The sequence below is a fragment of the Monodelphis domestica genome, chromosome 1, assembly GCF_027887165.1.
Source record: "Monodelphis domestica isolate mMonDom1 chromosome 1, mMonDom1.pri, whole genome shotgun sequence".
Lineage (NCBI taxonomy): Eukaryota > Metazoa > Chordata > Mammalia > Didelphimorphia > Didelphidae > Monodelphis > Monodelphis domestica.
Window position 1 is genome coordinate 100352749 of NC_077227.1, and position 18126 is coordinate 100370874.

The following is an 18126-nucleotide window of genomic DNA, read 5'->3' on the forward strand; positions in this document are numbered from 1 at the left end:
ATCTAAAAGCTGGAAAAGCATCTCAGGTTATTTGGTTCAGTTTGTGACTGACAAATAATTTTAACTTCTACATCCCTGTTGTTGTAGTTGTAATTGAAAGCACAGCTTGAATTGGTCCCTTGGGTCAGCTGAGACCTGAGGACAACTTTGTCTTTTTTCAAAAAAACAACAACAACAATACTTAGCTTAATTAACAAATGGGGAAGAGTTTAGCATATTTTTCCAATCACAGCTTTAAATACTTTAAGACAGTGAGAATGCTTTGGCATAACTTGTCAAATCTTTTTTCCCCCAAACTAAATGTACCCAATTTCTTTAATTCATCTTCATATGGTATGCTGGTCTGTGGTCAATTCACCATTCTGGTCATTTGCTTCTTGATGAGATCCTGTTTGTTTATAGCTTTCTTAAACTTTGTCTCCCAGAATGGAATACAGTCCTGCAGATGTGGTCTGATAGAGTAGATAGATCACAGCCAGAGTTTTTACTTACTCTGTGTCACAGTTCATGGAGTAGATAGAGTTTGAACCTAGGTTTTTTAGATCCAAGCCCTTGTACATTTTATTAAATCACAATAACCATGGTTGATAATAAATTCTGCTTGACTAGATTTTATGTGAATCTCAGTATATGCTTTGCACAGGTCTTGATGTAAAAACATTTTTGTAGGTAAATGATGTTCAGAATTCCTAGTGCCTTCCAGAGACAAGTCCTAAGTTCTATGAGATTTTTGAGAGGTTTTGTATGTAAGTTTTTGCTGCCTCTTTCCTTTTCTCTGCTTAAGTGAGGGAGGTTGTGGCATTATGCCATATTATTGGACTTCTTGATCAATAAATGTAAGAGATTTTTACTCACATTGCCAGGAAGCATTGCTGAGCTGGATCATTTAGTTAATGTGATGAGTTGATAGGATCATGCATTAATACAAACTGTCAATTTGTGATTAAAATATGCTTCAGACTAAAAGTTAACTTTTTTTTCCTGAGAGGAGACACAGATGACTATATTTTAAGGTTGGTATAAATGAAAATGGGAACTACCCAGAACAGTAATAGAGAGCACCATAACTATTTTAACTCTTATTAGTTTAACTGGTAACTATTTTCTAGGAATTAATTAACACACATTTTCTCCCAAATAAGAATATTTAAATTCTTGAAGTAGTAAAGCTAATTATAGTTGTTGATTGCCAGAAAAAAAGGTTACAGAGATGTTGGAAATTGAGAGTGAACTATTTCAGCTTATTTTTAAAACAATTTTAAATTTATTTATGTTTGCTTGTTACACTAAAATTCCCAGGTATATCTGTCTCTCCCTTTGTACTGTACTGCAAAGAAGAGCTATCTATTTTGTGTATCTAGTAGAGTAGATCTATGATCTCATCCTTGTGCATCTTTCCTTCACTCAAGCAGATTGTCACAGTGCATCGGTGTCCTACCATCCTGAGAAATGTCCTCTCCTGAGTTCACCACAGGTGCTCACTCACCAGCACTGGGGACCTTCCTTCACTTTATTTACTTGACATGAGGACACGGTGTTGTCTACCTTTATCTTTAATTCTTTCTAAGTGATTTGTGGTTTTTTTAGGGTAACAAATAAGAGTAATCATGTCTTGATTTATTGAGAGAGTAAGAGTTCAGTACTTCCCCATAGCTCTAGAGCCCCTCTATCCTGTTCTAATCACAACACAGTGGGCTTGGTATAAATGCTTTTGTAGTCCAAATGATTTGGACTCCACTGAGATGAATGTTTGGAAAGGCTGGTGGTAGTGGCGCAAACTGCTCTTGCACCGGGATCGAGTTCACTTCTGCATCATGAGTATTGGTGCTGTTATCTGGTTTTATCAGACCTCCCTGATATTGCACTCTCACCTCCTTTGCCTCTTTCCCACTCTGTTCTAATCTATTTCACAGATCCTTGACTCATTCCTTCTAGCAAATGATACTTCATAGTTTTTTTGCCTTTGCTCTGCCTCAGCCTTCTGGGTCTCAGATCTGAGGATTTTATCCAGAGATACTGAAGACTCCCCAGTCCTTGTTTTCAATTCAGTTTAATTCAGCAAGCATTTATGAAGGGCCCGTTTTGAGTACTGTATTGTGCAAGGTCCCAGCCTTACTGAGAGTTCTAACATGTATATGTAGGTACACACAAAGTACTTTGAGGAGGGAACTTTGAACAGCCAGAGGAATCGGCAATCTCCCCTTGGAACATAATAGGCTCTTAAGAAATGTTTATTGATTGATTGATAAGAGATGGTTCCTGAGCTGTATCTTAAAGGAAGCTAAGGATTCCAAGAAGCAGAAGTGAGGAGGGACAGCATCCCAGGCATGAAGGATGACCTTTGAGTAAGAGATAGGAGATGCAACATTGTTAAAAGCCAGTTTGATTGGCCTAGTGGCTCTTGGTTTCCACCTGACAAAATATGTTTTGAATAGCTAAAATGTTTTGTTTTGTTTTTTCACTTAACCTCTGTTTATCTGGGACTAGGTTGGTTTTGTTGCTCTCCTTGGCTTTCTGCACTGCATTAGGTCATTTGTTTCTTAGTAGGAAGCAGGATAGATTTTTTTAAAACAGATGTTTGCTCCTTCTACGTGCCTAGGATGAGCATGTACATGTGATAGCAGTGGGAAATAAGGCTGCTATTAGATCCTGAATAACAAAAATTGTTCAAAGACGATTACATCTGAAGGGTCTCAACAAATGTGAATTGCATTTAATTAATATCATCAGATTATAGGATTTAAGGTTAGAAGGATCCTTAGAGGTCCACTGGTTTGACTTTCTCATTTTAATTTTGAGAAAACAGGTCCATAGAGATTTTGACTTGCTCAAGGTCACACAGATTTTAAGTAGCAGAGACTTATTTGAATCAGATTCTTTGACTGAAAAATCAATCATGCCTCTTCCTTTCTACCTAACTGTTAGAGATACTTATATTCCTAGTCTCCTGTGACCCAACCACAAATGCAACTAAATCACTTTCTTCCCTACCTCCACCATTACCCAACATCCCTCAGAGGACCTATACTCTGTCAAAGTCCACAGCTGTCATGCTTCCTGTGATTAAAGATACAGAGACATGCTCCTATCCCCTGCTATGGATTCCAGTGATGGCTTTTGTATCAGTGTCATCTTAGGTTTTGTTTTTCATTCTTGCTTCTAGATTTTGCTGGAGAGGGGGAGAGACAGAGAGAGAGAGAGAGAGACAGAGACAGAGACAGAGACAGAGAGAGAGAGACAGAGACAGAGACAGAGACAGAGACAGAGACAGAGACAGAGACAGAGACAGAGACAGAGAGGGAGGGAGGGAGAGACAGAGAGAGAGAGATACACACACACAGACAGAGACAGAGAGACACACAGAGTGGGAGACAGACAGACAAGACAGACACACACAGGGAAGGAGGGGGAGAGAGAGAGAGGGACAGAGAGAGGAAGAAGGTGTTTTCTCTAGGTAACATTGGGATTATGATGCTGTCAAGTCATTTTGGAAGGAGGTTTTCATTTCTGGGCCTAGAGCAATGTTCCAGGTGAGAAAGAAAAGGTTGTGTTCTTGCAGTTACTGGGAAAAGGAAGGTAAATATTAAAAAATAAAAACAAATTCAAAAAACTGTAGACATTCTGCTAGAGGTGTAGGCACAATCACTCATGAATTTACTGCCTATGCCATGGTTGCTTCTGGCTAAAATAATTCAAACCCAGTTGCACATGTAGTCAGTGATGAACCCTCAAGAGATGCCTGGGGCCTCCTGGTGTGAGAACTCCCTCAACCAATGAAGATGGAAATCTATGCCTTATAAATATGGAAATGTTTTGAAGGACTCTACATGTACAATCTGTTTCATAATGCTTGTCTTCCTAAGGAGTGAGGGAGGTGCATGAGGAAAGGAGAGAATGTGGAACACAAAATTAAAAAAAAATGAATATTGAAATCTGGAATTATGCCCAGAGAGTTATAAAACTGTGTATATGCATAGACCAAGCAATACTACTGTTGGGTCTGTTTCCTAAGAAGATCAGGGGAAAAAAAGAACCTATATGTTCTGAAATATGTATAGCAGCCATTTTTGTGGTGGCAAAGAACTGGTCATTGAGGGGATGCCCAGATTGTGATAGAATAGTGCTGAACCATAATGAACAAGTTAATTTGTAAAAAATGGAAAAACTACATGAAGTTATGAAAAGCAAAACAAGTAGACCAAGAGAACATTATATACAGCTACAGAATTAATGTTTGAAGAATAACTTGTGAATGTCTACCATCAAGTAAAGAACTGATAAACAGAAAGATCAGTATACATATATTTCTTTGTCTAGTGATGCATTTTTTACTGTGGGTAGGGATGAGAATTTTAATGTAACCAACAAATTAATCTTAAAAATGAATATGAAATTTTAAAAAATTTCAATTGGGAAATATTTAACTAAACACACACACATTAACTAAAAACACACACATATACATGTATATATAAATATGTGTATGTGTGAATTTTTTAAAAGAAATCTATGCCTTATAGATAAACTTTGGGCAGATGCCTGAACCATAGAGGTTAAGTGATTTAGCCTTATAGCAAATGATTGTCAAAGGCAGGATTTGAAACTATTTTTCTGACTCCAAGTTAGTACTCTATTCTCTATACCATAATTTTTCGTTCTTTGGAACTTGACCCAAATACCTGTTTAGTTTGCAGATTATTTTCACATCCTATTTTCTTTCACTCCTTATGTGTGTGTCTCCAGAGATTGTTTAGTATTTAAATTGTTTTTGAAGGTAGCATGGTATACAATGTATATGTAACTTTTTTGTTGTTGTTGGTTAATAGTTAATTAATAGTTAATAAATTAATAGTTCATATCTGATTAGTTAATTCTTAGCTAACCAAAGTTCTGTCATGTTCTTTTGTTTTAGACATACATAGAATGATAGTTTTAGAACTGGAAAGAATCTTAGAGGCCATCTAGTCCATTTTATAATTGAGGAAATTGAGAATCAGAGAAGTTAAATTATCTCACAGATGGCAAAACTATCGACTCAGGTCTGCATTCTTTGCCACCATACTGCATCCATGATAATATTTGTTGGCATCTTTCATCCCAAGTGGCTACTTCCCATCAGAACTGCCAGAATAGTCAAATGACCTTCTTGGAGTTGAGGAGACATCTGAGAATTCTACCTTGCTTAGGGAAAAGATTGTATACAGAACAATTTCCAGTGAACTTTATAACAGTCAAAGGTGATTTTCATTATGGAGTGATCTTGTGTTTAACTATGAGGAAGTCATGTTTTTTTTCCCCAGATCCACTTCCAAGTATGACTATAGTTTGAAACAAGAAAGTTCAATCCTTCCTGGATCTCCATTTCACTATCTGTAAAATGGAGACTGAATATTCTGCTACTTCTTCCTCTCTGAGGACTGTTGTCAGGATTAACGAATTAGTGGTTGTAGAACACTTGGGTAAAAAATAGCAAAGCTTCAGAGTGGCTATTAATAATAAATCAGTGCAAGATATATTTGTGATTATGTGCGGGCAGATTTCCCAGAGCTCTGACACTATCAAAGGGAAGAATGACAAGCAGAGTTTTTCTTTTGAGATATGTGCTCTGTACTTGCTCAGAGATGTGGCTTTGTTGTTTCTCTAATAGAGTTAATTATGTGTAGTTAGGTAGTTGAGCTTCTTTCTGGATTCAGCATGATCCTCCTATTCCTGTTCCATGAGTACATGTCCCTGTTATTTTCCAGCATCTAAATCATGGCTTGTTTAAATGGGTTCTGTGGAAAAGTATATCTAAATGGGCTGCCTGTAACAGTCATCACCTGCTAGACACAAACTACATGAAATTTCTCCGGGCTGACAAATTTTAAATCTAGAGGTGGGTGGGCCAGAAAGGAAGAAGCTATATTCAGAAAAAAAATTTTTTGGTGGTAACAAAGAACTGGAAATAAAATGAGGACAATTTGATTGAGAAATGGTCAAATTGTGCTATAAATATTTAATAGAATATTATTATGCCATAAGAAATGATGGCTATAAAAAATTCAGGAAGACTTATGTGAAGTGATCCAGAGTGAGGAAAACAAAGGTAAGAGAATAATTAATGCAAAAATCATAATAAGGTATAGGAAAACAGCAGAGAATAGGAACTCTGATGAATGCTATCACCACTTGTGACTTCTGAGGCCTGAAGTAAGCCTCCTAAATTTTAGGTGCAGAATAGAGGAAAGCATTGCCAGGCATAGACAGTGTATAGATTTATTTTGATTAAATAATTTTTATTTTGTTACTAGAAGGGCTTTTGGGGGATTGGGAAGTGATGTCAGGGTAAAAAAAACTCCAAACTTTTTTAATTGCAAGAAGCTACAGTGAATGAGAAGCCAAGTAGTAGAATATGTTGGAACTTTGGTGTTTTCCATTAGCTGGTAGATTTGGATCTCTTTTGGTTCCACTGGATTGACAATAAAAGGAGGTTAACAAGGGAGAGAGTTTGAATTATTGACCTTCAAAGTGAATAGATCCTTCAGACGGTGCTATTTGATTTATTGCTTTCCTCTGTATTTTCCTTCTCTGGGGTTTGATGGGAGCTGGGCTGTAGAACACAAGGCTGGAGCAGGTGCACCATGCTTCCTGCGCAGACCCCAACACCTTAGCTCTAGGGAGGTACTCAGGGGACTGCTGATGCTTTGTTTCTCTTTCCATCCTCAGCTTTTCTCCCACCCTCAAGGACAGACTGTACTCTAATTACCAACCACTGGAATAGGATTCCTCTGACCACAGCTGGCCTTGTCCTTTTTTTGCTTCTGCCTGCCAGAGTAAAATGCATTCCACTTTTGTGGTGGCAAGACAAGCTTTTACTGTGATGAAAAGAATCAACTTTCCTGGCTTCCTGCACAGACATGGGAGGAAGGGTAGCAGTAGATGTGAGAGTGTAAAAGATTATTTTTCTTATCTTAATGTAGCTTGTAGTTGCTCAGGTGTGCTGGATCTTTTATTTTTGCTTCTTTTAAGTTTCACCGAATCTTCTTAAACTCTATGGTTGTTGGCCCTGAGTACCATGAAACACATAAAAATAACTGGAATAACAGGTGATTTTTTTGGTACCCTCCACAGGTGACTGCCCAAGTCTGGATTTTTACTGGGCTGTGGCAGCTACTGCATTTATTTTATTTGTGTCTTTGTACATTTTAAAATGATTATTTATTTATTTTTAAGATATTTCCCCATGTTTATATGTTTCATTCTCTTTCCCTCCTTTCTTCTTTCCCCCCTCCCAGAGCCCAAAAGCAATTCCAATGGGTCATACACATGTTATCACTTGAAACCTATTTCCATACTATTCATTTTTACTACAAAACAATCTTTTAAAGCCCAAACCCCTAATTCATATACCCCTATATACAAGTGATAAGTGATAAGTCATATGTTTTACTTTTGCATTTCTACTCCCATAGTTTTTTATCTGAATGTGGAATACACTTTTCTCATCACTATAAAGTCCATTACATTGGATAATTCCACATGTTTCACTTTCTGTGTACAATGTCCTCTTGGTTCTACTGCAGTGATTGTAGAGAAACTGAATCGTGTAAAAGACACGATTCAGTTTGTTGGACTAGAGGTTCAGTTTGCATAGAAATGGTTTTATTCTGTTTTTGCTTCCTTTGAAGTTCCCTAAGCCTGTATCTTGTTTGGGAAATCTTGCCTGTGGTCTTCTATTAGAGAGAAATTTGAGATATTTGCTGTCTGCTAAACTAATTATGTTTTAGCTCTGAGTGGCTTGGCGCAATCAATCCTGAATGCTCAGCAGATTTTATGTAGTATCTGAATTATTAATGGAGATGAACTGGAAGAGTGAGCTTGGCTGTCTTATTCTGTCCTGAGGAAGCCTTTGGCCAGTCTGGCTACAGGAGAGAGGCTACTTCTTGCAGAGGGATGATGGAGGAATCAGGCCTTCATGTGGAGCAGTATTCCGATGGGAGTTTGTGTCAATATGCACAGAAAATTACAGCCTGCTTTGGAGGGATAGGTAAGACCCCTTGAAAGTTGGGTTTCACTGAGGTGAAGCATGAGACTAAGGGTATAGATGAGCTGTTAGGTAGAGCCAACCAAGTGCCACAACCCTGACTTTAGTTTGTTCTTTGCACACTGACAGGAATGGGGAACACACATAGAAAGCCTGAATGTAACAGAACTTTGAATGGATTGATAGTCACTATGATGTGGTAGCTCTCAGCTACAGTGACTGTTCTGGGCACTCCCATTTTAGAAATTGTTTCTTTGCTTTGATCTTTTCCTGTTTAATTGTATAACCTGACATTGTGTTAAGAGAAAAGAGATAGCAGAAGATCTTCATTCTTTTGCTCAATCAGTACAGACTTAAAAATCCACAAGTTTAAAAAATTAATACTGTTATCATTGATGGAGCTGCAAGATATAGCTTTGGACCATTTGCTTAGAAAAGTAAATGGACATTTCCTTCATTAAGAAAGATATTTTTTAAGTAGATTTCATTTGTTTTTTAAAATGTAATCTTCCTCTTTGGAAGTGATAAATTTATTATTTAAAATGAAGACATTTCTGTCTAGAGGAGGGAAAATGTAATTATTGAATATAATAAGATTATTTAGAGAAAAAGCAGAATTCAAATATGAAATAATTTGAACTGTGGTTTGAGAAATAGTTGATATAGCACAAACATTTAATTGTGCAATATGGTCTTAAAGGTGGTATGGCTTAAATCCCACTTTTAATACATATTAGCTGTGTGACTCTGGACAAGACCCTTAACCTTTCTGACTCTTTATTCATCCATAAAATGAGAATAATAATATCTATATCTCTTATTTTGTGTGGTTGCTATGAGGTTCAAATGAAACATGACTTTGTAAATCTTAAGAGCCATTTAATATTAACTGTTAACATAATGTAATGAGATCATAAGGTTCTCTTAGAACTTCTTTAAAAGATATGTGTCACCCACTTTTCATTTTCTCCCTAGTGCTTGGACACAGGCTATATTTTTTGTTTTTCTGATAGGGTTAGGAACAAATACATCAGATGAAGATATGCAGGCCAATCAAAAGCATTGGAGTGAATATTAAGCATTTGCTTACATAGACTATCTCTCATTTAGGAAGACTTTTTTTTTCACAAACTTGACTACCACTAAAATGAGTCCCCTCCAGTGACTACCTTGCTTCAGTCGCATTCTGTCTCTTTTTGGTTCTTTAGTTGTGCCAGGCTGATTGATGTCAGAGTAGTGATGTCAAGATGAAAGATCTGGGAGTGTTGAAGGATCTTTAGGTCTTCATTGTCACATGCATTCTAGAGAGTCTACAGAAATGACTTCTCTAGAGGACCAACAGAACCAACTCTTTCAAAATTAAGGCTTAACATCTGTTAGGTGCCCAAAGAAAGTCATGAGTAAAGATATGAGTTAGGAGCTGACTCTTCAGGGGAAAGTGAGAAACAAAAGCTCAGTCCCAAGGCAGCTTATCTTTGGAATTTCAGTAATACATTTCCTTGGATGACATCTTTGACTCTGTTTGCAGTCATCATGTGCCTCTTCATATCCCTATTAATAATCTGTGCTTTTTAATTCTTTGGAGACCAAAGTGTTATTTTGCAATTTATTATGTAGGAATTTCCCTATCCATCTTTGAAGTGCTCCTGCTTTGGGGCAGGTAACTAGAGAAGTTTTCTATGGCTTTGTTCTCATACTCTCTGGGACCTATGGTAGGAAGATGCTTTGGGGGTGTAGCTGAGAATTTAATGACAGTATTGTATATGTATCCTCTGCTTTATTGTTATCTATTGCACAGCCCGTTCTTTGCTGCCTAGAGAGTAGTGTTGGAAAATTACTATTTTCCTTTCACTCCACACAGCTTCTTCAGAGTTCCTACCATGGAGCTGGGGATAAAGTGGCCTCAGAGAAAGCATATAATTAATCCACAGTAAATCCTCGGTCAATTCCTGACTGGTGTAGTGGAAATAAATTTTATCTAGGAGTAAAGAAAACTTAGTTCTAGTCTGAGTTGGTTTTTTTTTTTGTATGTTAGCTTTACAACCTTGAACATATCTGATTCCCTCTCTGTCTTAATATGACTTTTTCCATCTTTAAATGGAAGGGGATTTGATGAGTGAATTTCAAGATCAAAAATTATATTTTATAATTTTTCAGTGTAGGGTTTTTTAAAACTTAAAAATCATAGTAGGAAAAACCCAGTGCTAGAAGTTGAGAAAAAATTTTATTTGTTAACTATTGCCAGTTATGAGTTATTTTGTATTATATTTAACCTTATCTATGTGGGGGCATGAGAGATGTAAATGCTTATTTTCTGACCTTTCATGTATTGACAAGTATTATTTACATACTCTAATATCCTATAACTTAGTGAACATTTAAAAATTATTTAACCAACCATTTACCATTTGTTTCTGCCAGGGTTTCATTTTTATGAAGTCACTAAGAGAGAAATTATCTTAAACTTACATTAAACATACAATTTTCAGTGTAATACACATAGGCTTAATAAAACGGATTAGTTCACATTTGATCTTAGTGTTTGGATTCAACTGTATCCTTTCCCCTCTACTGCCTTACTTGTGGGGGTAGGGCATGGTAGAGATTAGATTGTATTAAGGATATTATTAGCATTGGATTAATGAAGTGAGACAAGAAGAACTAAAAAATGAATTGTCTTTGTGGGGAGGCTTCCTTGGAATTCTGAAAGTTCTAGGTAGTTTCTTGCCATAACTTCAACTAAATCTGCTTCACAGATCTAGGGCCAGAAGGAATCTTAGAGATCCAACTCTTTCATTTTAAAGATGAGGAAATTAAGGTGTTTACCTAAAGGCATAGTGTTGCAGCTGGATTTCAGACTTAGATCTTTTGACATCATCAGTGTTCTTTTCATTGTAAAACACTGTTTCTCAGTCTCATTTTCTTACTTCATAGGAATGAATAATTCACTAGATTTTAAGGCTAAGAAGTAATTAAGTAATTCATACCCTCCATACCCTTCACTGAAAAATCTCTTTATTTCATCTAAGAACTTTTATTTTTTATCTTGTAATATTTTTCTAGAAATGGATCAAACTACCTCTACAGCCTCTCATGAAATGTAGACTACTGTCTAACAAAAATATGAGGATGAAAACTATGCATATTTATGTGTCTGTGTATTTCCATCAAAATTTCAAAGTGTAATATAAGTAAGTAAATACATATATATGTGGGGAGTTGATCAATGAATGTGATACTTTGGAACTTTCCCAGAGTAAATCCTGGGTGGGAGCAAGGGGGAATCATAGATAAGATATATGATTCTTGGAGTACTCTGCAATATTGAACCCAGGCTTTTTTTTTTTTACAGCACTTCAGTATACTTTGTATTTTTTTGTGTTAAAGAGTGTGGTATCTTTTGTTTTTCTTGAGCTATACAAATAGCATAACAGACTTTGCAGATCATTTTAAATTGTGCATCTTTAGAAATATTTTTTTCTAAACCTTCCCAAATGGAAATGGGAACCTCTATAGAGCCAATATAAATACACCCAAATATAAGATTCTGTAAAAAGTTACTATCAGATAAATTGACTGGTTGGTGAATTAGCAGGTGTGAGCGTTAAGAACATCCACTGTATATGACATTCCTTCAGAACTCCATAGATTCCCATCAGTGTCCCTAAACTTTTAGAAATGCTGAGTCTTAGAAGAGATTTTCAACAATTTCATAATCATATGAACAATTGTATAAATAAAATCTACTTTGAAGACTTTAAAAAAATGTGCAAATTCAGAGCATCTGATGCTGGACCATGCATTTATATATAGGCGTGTGTGTGTACATATATGTATACATGTCATATAGATATATGCATATACATATATACCTGCATACATATATACATATGGGCATCTTGTCCCATACTCTTATAAGAAACTGGATATACTAAGACAGTTTGCAGTTGAATCCTTATATATCTCAGTTTCATTGTTCCAGTTGCCTTTACCTTGAAGATTAATCTGGTTGTATAAACATACACCTATAATACAGATTTTTGTAGTCTGAATTACTGGTGGCAATCCATCTTCAATACTGGCCATCTGACCAAGTGTGTGAGGAATCCTAAGCCCTTGAAGGTAATCCCTTCAAAACACATCCTTCCTAATCTTCTTTTGCTGGACAAAGAAGAAGAGAAAGAGGGAGGCAGAAGAACCAAGTGCTATGAGAAAGCCCCATTTTCTTAGATTCTTGGACCTGTACGCCTCCATTTAACTTTGCATTGCATGTAGATATGCCTTCATTTCCTCCCTTAAAATGCTTGGGGAAATTATGTGGCTTGGGGAAAAGCAAAAATCTGTCACCTGATGGAGCGAACCGCAAGGGCTCATTAAGGAGCAGACTGGTGATTGAGGATGTGAGCATCACTGGCCTTCCATACCCTCTTCCCAGAAGGGCTACTATCACTCATTTGCTCTATCTGCATCCCGATGATTACTGCTCATGTGCTCACTTATTCAACAACTTCAACACTCTAGGTAAGCAAAAGAGGACTCAGGCTGGAATCTGTCTATGTTGTTATGATTGGGGCATATCACAGAATACAGCTGTAAATTCATCTGCTAAAACTTGTTCTCCAAATAAGGCACTGGGCTGTCAGACATCCTGAACTGCTGATCATGGAGGGCACAAGAGAAACCCACAGTCAGCTAGGTATAGGCTGAAAGCAAGAATTTATTTTCTATTCATATTCTGTGCTCTCAGCAATGAGCATTTCTCTGTCCAGACTTAATGTTAATTATTGTGTTTCTATTATAAGAACTGTGATGGGAAAGAAAAGGTTTAGCTTAGGGAGAGTACTTTTTATCTCATGATAAAGGATGAAAGGGGAGGAAATATGCAAGGCAGCATATTGATACACAATAAGGTATGGCTCAGGTGAAGTCAAAAGACAAGTAATAAAGCAAAGTACATGTCCAACGGGATTTAGAGGCATAAGCAATGGGACTCTTGTCCTGATATGAGAGTGGGGGGAGGGAAGAAGGGGTGGTGAGAGAGAGACACACACAGAGACAGAGGGAGACAGAGGGAGAGAGAGAGAGAGAGGAGGAGGAGGAGTCTTCCTGGCTTCTAAGGCAGCTCTCTATCCACAATACCTTTGCCCCCCCCCCAATATGGGGTACATAATGATGAGTGGATTTTTGTGAAATTCTTGGGAAGTTCATAGTAGAGGTAGAAATAATATATAAGCCTAAAGATGCCATTCTAGGATATCAGATGGGAAAATAATGCTTTTAATGAAAAAATATTAAATGCTAATGAATATAATGATAAAATATGAATAGATTTGAGTAATGGTATAGAGGACAGGGAGAAATTTAATTATGGTGGGATTATCTAGAGCAGGGGAAGAAGGTTTAAAAGAAGAAAAGTTTCCAATCTATTTTAGTACAGGCCAACTTCAGGTCCTAGATAGCTAGTATGAAGAGCTAGATTTGGGCCAGCTCTGCTACTTAACTCCCTGTCATTTGCCTTCTACTGCCATAAAATGATAGTCTATTTTGCTGTGATGGTGGAGACGAGATTACAAATGTTGGGTGGCAGTTATTTGTTTTTCACTATAAGAAAGGAATTACTGGCAAGCCATTGTTTTATTCATAATATCCTGTTTCAAGACAGGTTCTCTAAGGAAATGCACTGTCTTCCTTTTGAAAATACGGGCTAGCAGAATGAATGGGGAGCAGCAGGCTAAATGCTCTAGGACAGCATTGGCGAAAGTTTTCAAATTTGGGTGCCCAAACTGCAACTTCAAGCGGCCTGTGAACCCTCTGCATTACCCAAGAGAGCAGATGGAAATGCTCACTTGGGCAGCTGGACAGAGGGGTGGGGCATTCAAAAAATATCCTCAGGCACTGGGAAGAGGGTGAATAGAGCAGTGCTCTGAGTGCCAACTGGGCACACATGCCAATACTTCACCAACACTGCTCTAAGATATATATACAGGACTTAGAACTGCCTTTGACTGTAAAGAAAGCTGTAGCTTCTTGTATGCTGATTTTGATTAATTAAAATCATACTTTGTATTCACATATCATTTTCTCTTTTTCAAAGTGCTCTTCCTTGGATAGACTTCTTCATCTAATGAGTATTCATTAAGCACCTACTATGTGCAAATGAAGTGTGCTAGGTCATGGTTTTAAAAGTCAAATGTAGTCCCTATTCACTGGAGCAATTCATTGCAGTTTTCTCTGTTACACAGAGTAGGTATGTCAGTATTTTAAAATTAGGTGAGACAAGTAAAACCCAGTGGAATTGGCTATGGGGGAGCAGGGAGGTAAAGAGAGGAGGGAATGGAAAGAACATGAATCATGTAACCATGGAAAAATATTCTAAAATTAAAATGAAAATTTTATTTTTAAAAATCAGGTAAGATTGGCAAGAGATTCTAAAAAGCAGAAAAAGAAAACAGTAGTAATTTAAAAATAGCCAGTACATATGCTTATTAGTGTATATATCTATCTCTATTCATGTGCCCATCTTTATCTATATTTATCCACATATCTGTCAATATCTATAGCCATCTTTATCCCTCTATATTCAATATTTACCAATCTATCTATATTTATGTCTTATCTATTTCTATGTATGTTTCCATTTATCTATCCTGTGTAACCTTGGGCAAGTTACTTAATATCCACTGGCCTTATTTTCTTCATTTTTAAAATAAAGAGGTTGTATTAGAAGGTATCTGAAGTCAATTTCAACTTTAGATCTCAGAACTTATGATCTATTTTTGTCCCTACATTTGCTAATGACATATTTTAGGAAGTCACAAAAACTGTCCTTTAAAAATCATTGCTTACTTAATAGGGGAAGTTTAGTGAATAAACATTTCTTTACTCATAATGGGTATATACAAGGCTAGACCAGTTGTAGGATTTTCTTTTCCTCCAAATAAATGATTTTGTCTTAAGAAAACTGGATGTAGTTTTTTGGTGGGGAGGACCTTGATATTTTCTTCTGAGGTGAAAGCTCCAGCTCTATTGAAAGAACACACAAAATGAATGAATAAACCCATGTAGGCAATTCTCTTCTCAATGACCATACTGAAGAATTGTACTCCTTGTCTCCACTCTATGACTCTAGTTGGCATTATAAATGTCTGAATATGGTCCTGGCCTGGACTATCATATCAGTCCAAATTCTAAACAGGACATTTTAAACCAAGGATTATTCTGGGATAAAAAGCAGATGTAGCATTGCTTTCTCATTAGAAAAAAACCATTCACATTCCAGAAGGTTTCTCTGAGTAATCCCATGAATGGAATGATAGTCCTGCTTTAATGAAGGCAGGTGCTTAGTGTTTTCTCTAGTCATTCATTCATTAAAATCTTTAGCAGTGACCTGTGATTGGACATTTCCCTTGAGGACCACATATCTAGGTATATCAAATAGTTTTGAGGATACATCTTAGCTGTTCCAAAGGAACACTTGCTCAGTGTAAATATATCCATTAATTATTCTAGGATTGGAAAAAACTTCACTACCAAAAGTTGTTTGTTTTTGATTCTTCTAAAAATGTTCGACACTTCACTGAAGACCCTACATTACAACTTCAGGGGAAACTGCTTAGATAAACATAAATGTATCCTGGATGGAAGTATGGAAAAGATAAGTCTTTTCTCTTAGTCTGTCCCCCCCTACTCTTTTAATTAGTGACAGTTTTTAAAGGGAGACTAGAAAAAGCCTGTAGTGACAGGTGGAAGCATTTGCTACTCTGGGGGAAAATATTACCTAATGACAGAATGTTCCTCCAATGTCCTGGACGTCTGTGTTTTTGGTTATGTTTTGGTTACGATCAGTTTATTTGTTTGCTTATGGGATCTTGATCCTTAAAACAGAAAGCCTGGTTGCAGATGAATAAAGACAGGTGAAGGCTAATTTCTCTTTAGACTAGAGGGCTGAGAAGAGTGAGTCTTGAAATTATAGTTATAGTTAAAACAAAATTTGAAAATTGTTTTTAAAAATCATTATGCTTAAAAAGTTTGCATGAGAGTTTCCAGTTCACATTCATGGACTTCATTTTACAATTTCCCTATCTCAAAAACCTGAAAACTCATGCCTGCCAATCTTCGTTAATCATCTAACCAGTCTATCAACAGATATCTATATGTCACTGTACTATATCTAAGGAAGGAAGTATAAGAAGCTAGTCCTTCTCTCAAGGAGCTTAAAGTTTTTAATGGGATTACACTGGAATTGCTAGAACCAAAATAGCTAATAGGTAGTTGATGCCCTTACGGAGTTCAAATCTGCTGGCAAAAGTAAACTATATTCCAGAATAGTTAAAAACTACCAGATGTAGTTATTGAGTTACCTTGAGTGATTTAGGGATCATGGGGAACCAGAAAAGATGCTGAAGAAGTAAAGAATTGTAAATAGCATCTCTGCTTTTTTTTTTTTAGTAAGAGAGTGGCACTAGTAAAATATAGGTAGTAATTTGACTCTGATTCCTGTTATAATTCAAGAATGTAGTTATTTTGGTTTCTTTGTTTTTTAATTCGTTATGTTTTCATATTTAACTTAACAAAAAGAAAAAGCCTAATCCTATTAAAAATATGAATAATCAAGCAAGACAAATTCCCACCTGACTATATCTGAAAATGAATATCTTATTCTGTATTTCAAGTCTATAATTTCTATGAAGATGTGAATAATGTGCTTAATGATCAGTCTTTTATAATCCTACTTGGTTATTGTATTAATCAGAGTTTTGGGGTCTTTCAAAGTCATTTTTCTATATAATGTTGCCATTATACAAATTGTACTTCAGATATTGCTCACTTTATTCTGCCTCAGGTCATATAAATCTCAGTTTTCTCTGATACCATCCATCTTATCATTTCTTATAGTACAATAATATTCCATAAATTGATAAACTATATCTAGTTCCCCAATAAATTAGCAACTCTTGGTTTTTGGTTCTTTGCTTCTATAGAAAGATCTTCTACAAATATTTTTGTACTTATCGGTCTTTTTTTCTCTATCTTTAATCTTAAGGTATCATTAAGTAAATATACAGATAGTAACTTGTGAAATTACTTTCCAGAATGACAGGACCAATTCACAGTTTTCCCAGTAGTGCATTAGTGTGCCTATTTGTCCACAACCCCTCCAATATTTACCATTTTCACATATTTTCCAATATAATGGGTATGAGGTTAAAAACTCAAGAATTCATTTAATTAGAATTTTGCTAATTTTAGTGATTTTGAGCCTTTTTCATGTGGTTATTGATAGTATAGATTTTTTTCTTTGAAAACTGCCTATTCATATCCTGTGACCATTTTCTAAAGGGGAAAGACAATATAATAGAAATTTGAATCAATGCCTTACTGCCTCAGACATAAGACCTTTATCAAAGAAACTTATTGCAAAGATTTTTTTCCCGTTACCTGTTTCCCTTGGAATTTTACTTGATGTCTTCCAGCAAAGGACAATCGTTTATTGGGAATTTTATACTTTGCATTATTAGTGAACTTGATTCTGTAATAATTAAAATAGGTTTGACAAATATAAGAATTTAAAAAATTATTGTGGTTGCTGTTTATAACAATTAACTCTTACATCACGAGGCTGTTAGTAGCTTTATTACAGCAAGATAGATATAGTAAAAGGGGAAATGTAGCAACGAGGTAGAAAATATTGCCTAGCTAAACACCCTAAGTTCAGATCAGAGTGCCTCCAGACCTAAGAGAGTACCCCCCCCAAAACAGGAGAAGAGCCGAAGAGCCAGTGTTTCCAGTTAGGGTCTCCTCAACCCAAGCCAGTCACCAAAGCTGAACTCCTCCAGCCATCAACACCAAATCCAAGGCAGAATCAATTGCCTAGTCACCAGACTGAGCCACAAAAGACCCAGCCTCCAAAAGAGACTGAGGGTCCCAGAGGCTTTCTCTTATCTGCAGTTTTCTCCACCTATCAGCTCTCCCTATCACATCTCAGGAATCAATTAGTTTCCTAATTTGCATGGCACTGCCAACTGGGCATTGCCTGTGGGATCCCCTAGTCCTCTGAGGGTGTGAACTTTTATCAAAAGGATCCTCCAGTTCCTGACTAAGTT

At 36.4% G+C, this 18126-nt stretch overlaps 1 protein-coding gene across 24 annotated transcripts in view; it reads left to right on the top strand.

Moving 5' to 3' along the window:
- Positions 1-18126, top strand: part of ABLIM1 (actin binding LIM protein 1) — a 400442-nt gene that overhangs the window by 122471 nt on the left and 259845 nt on the right. The window lies entirely within an intron of this gene.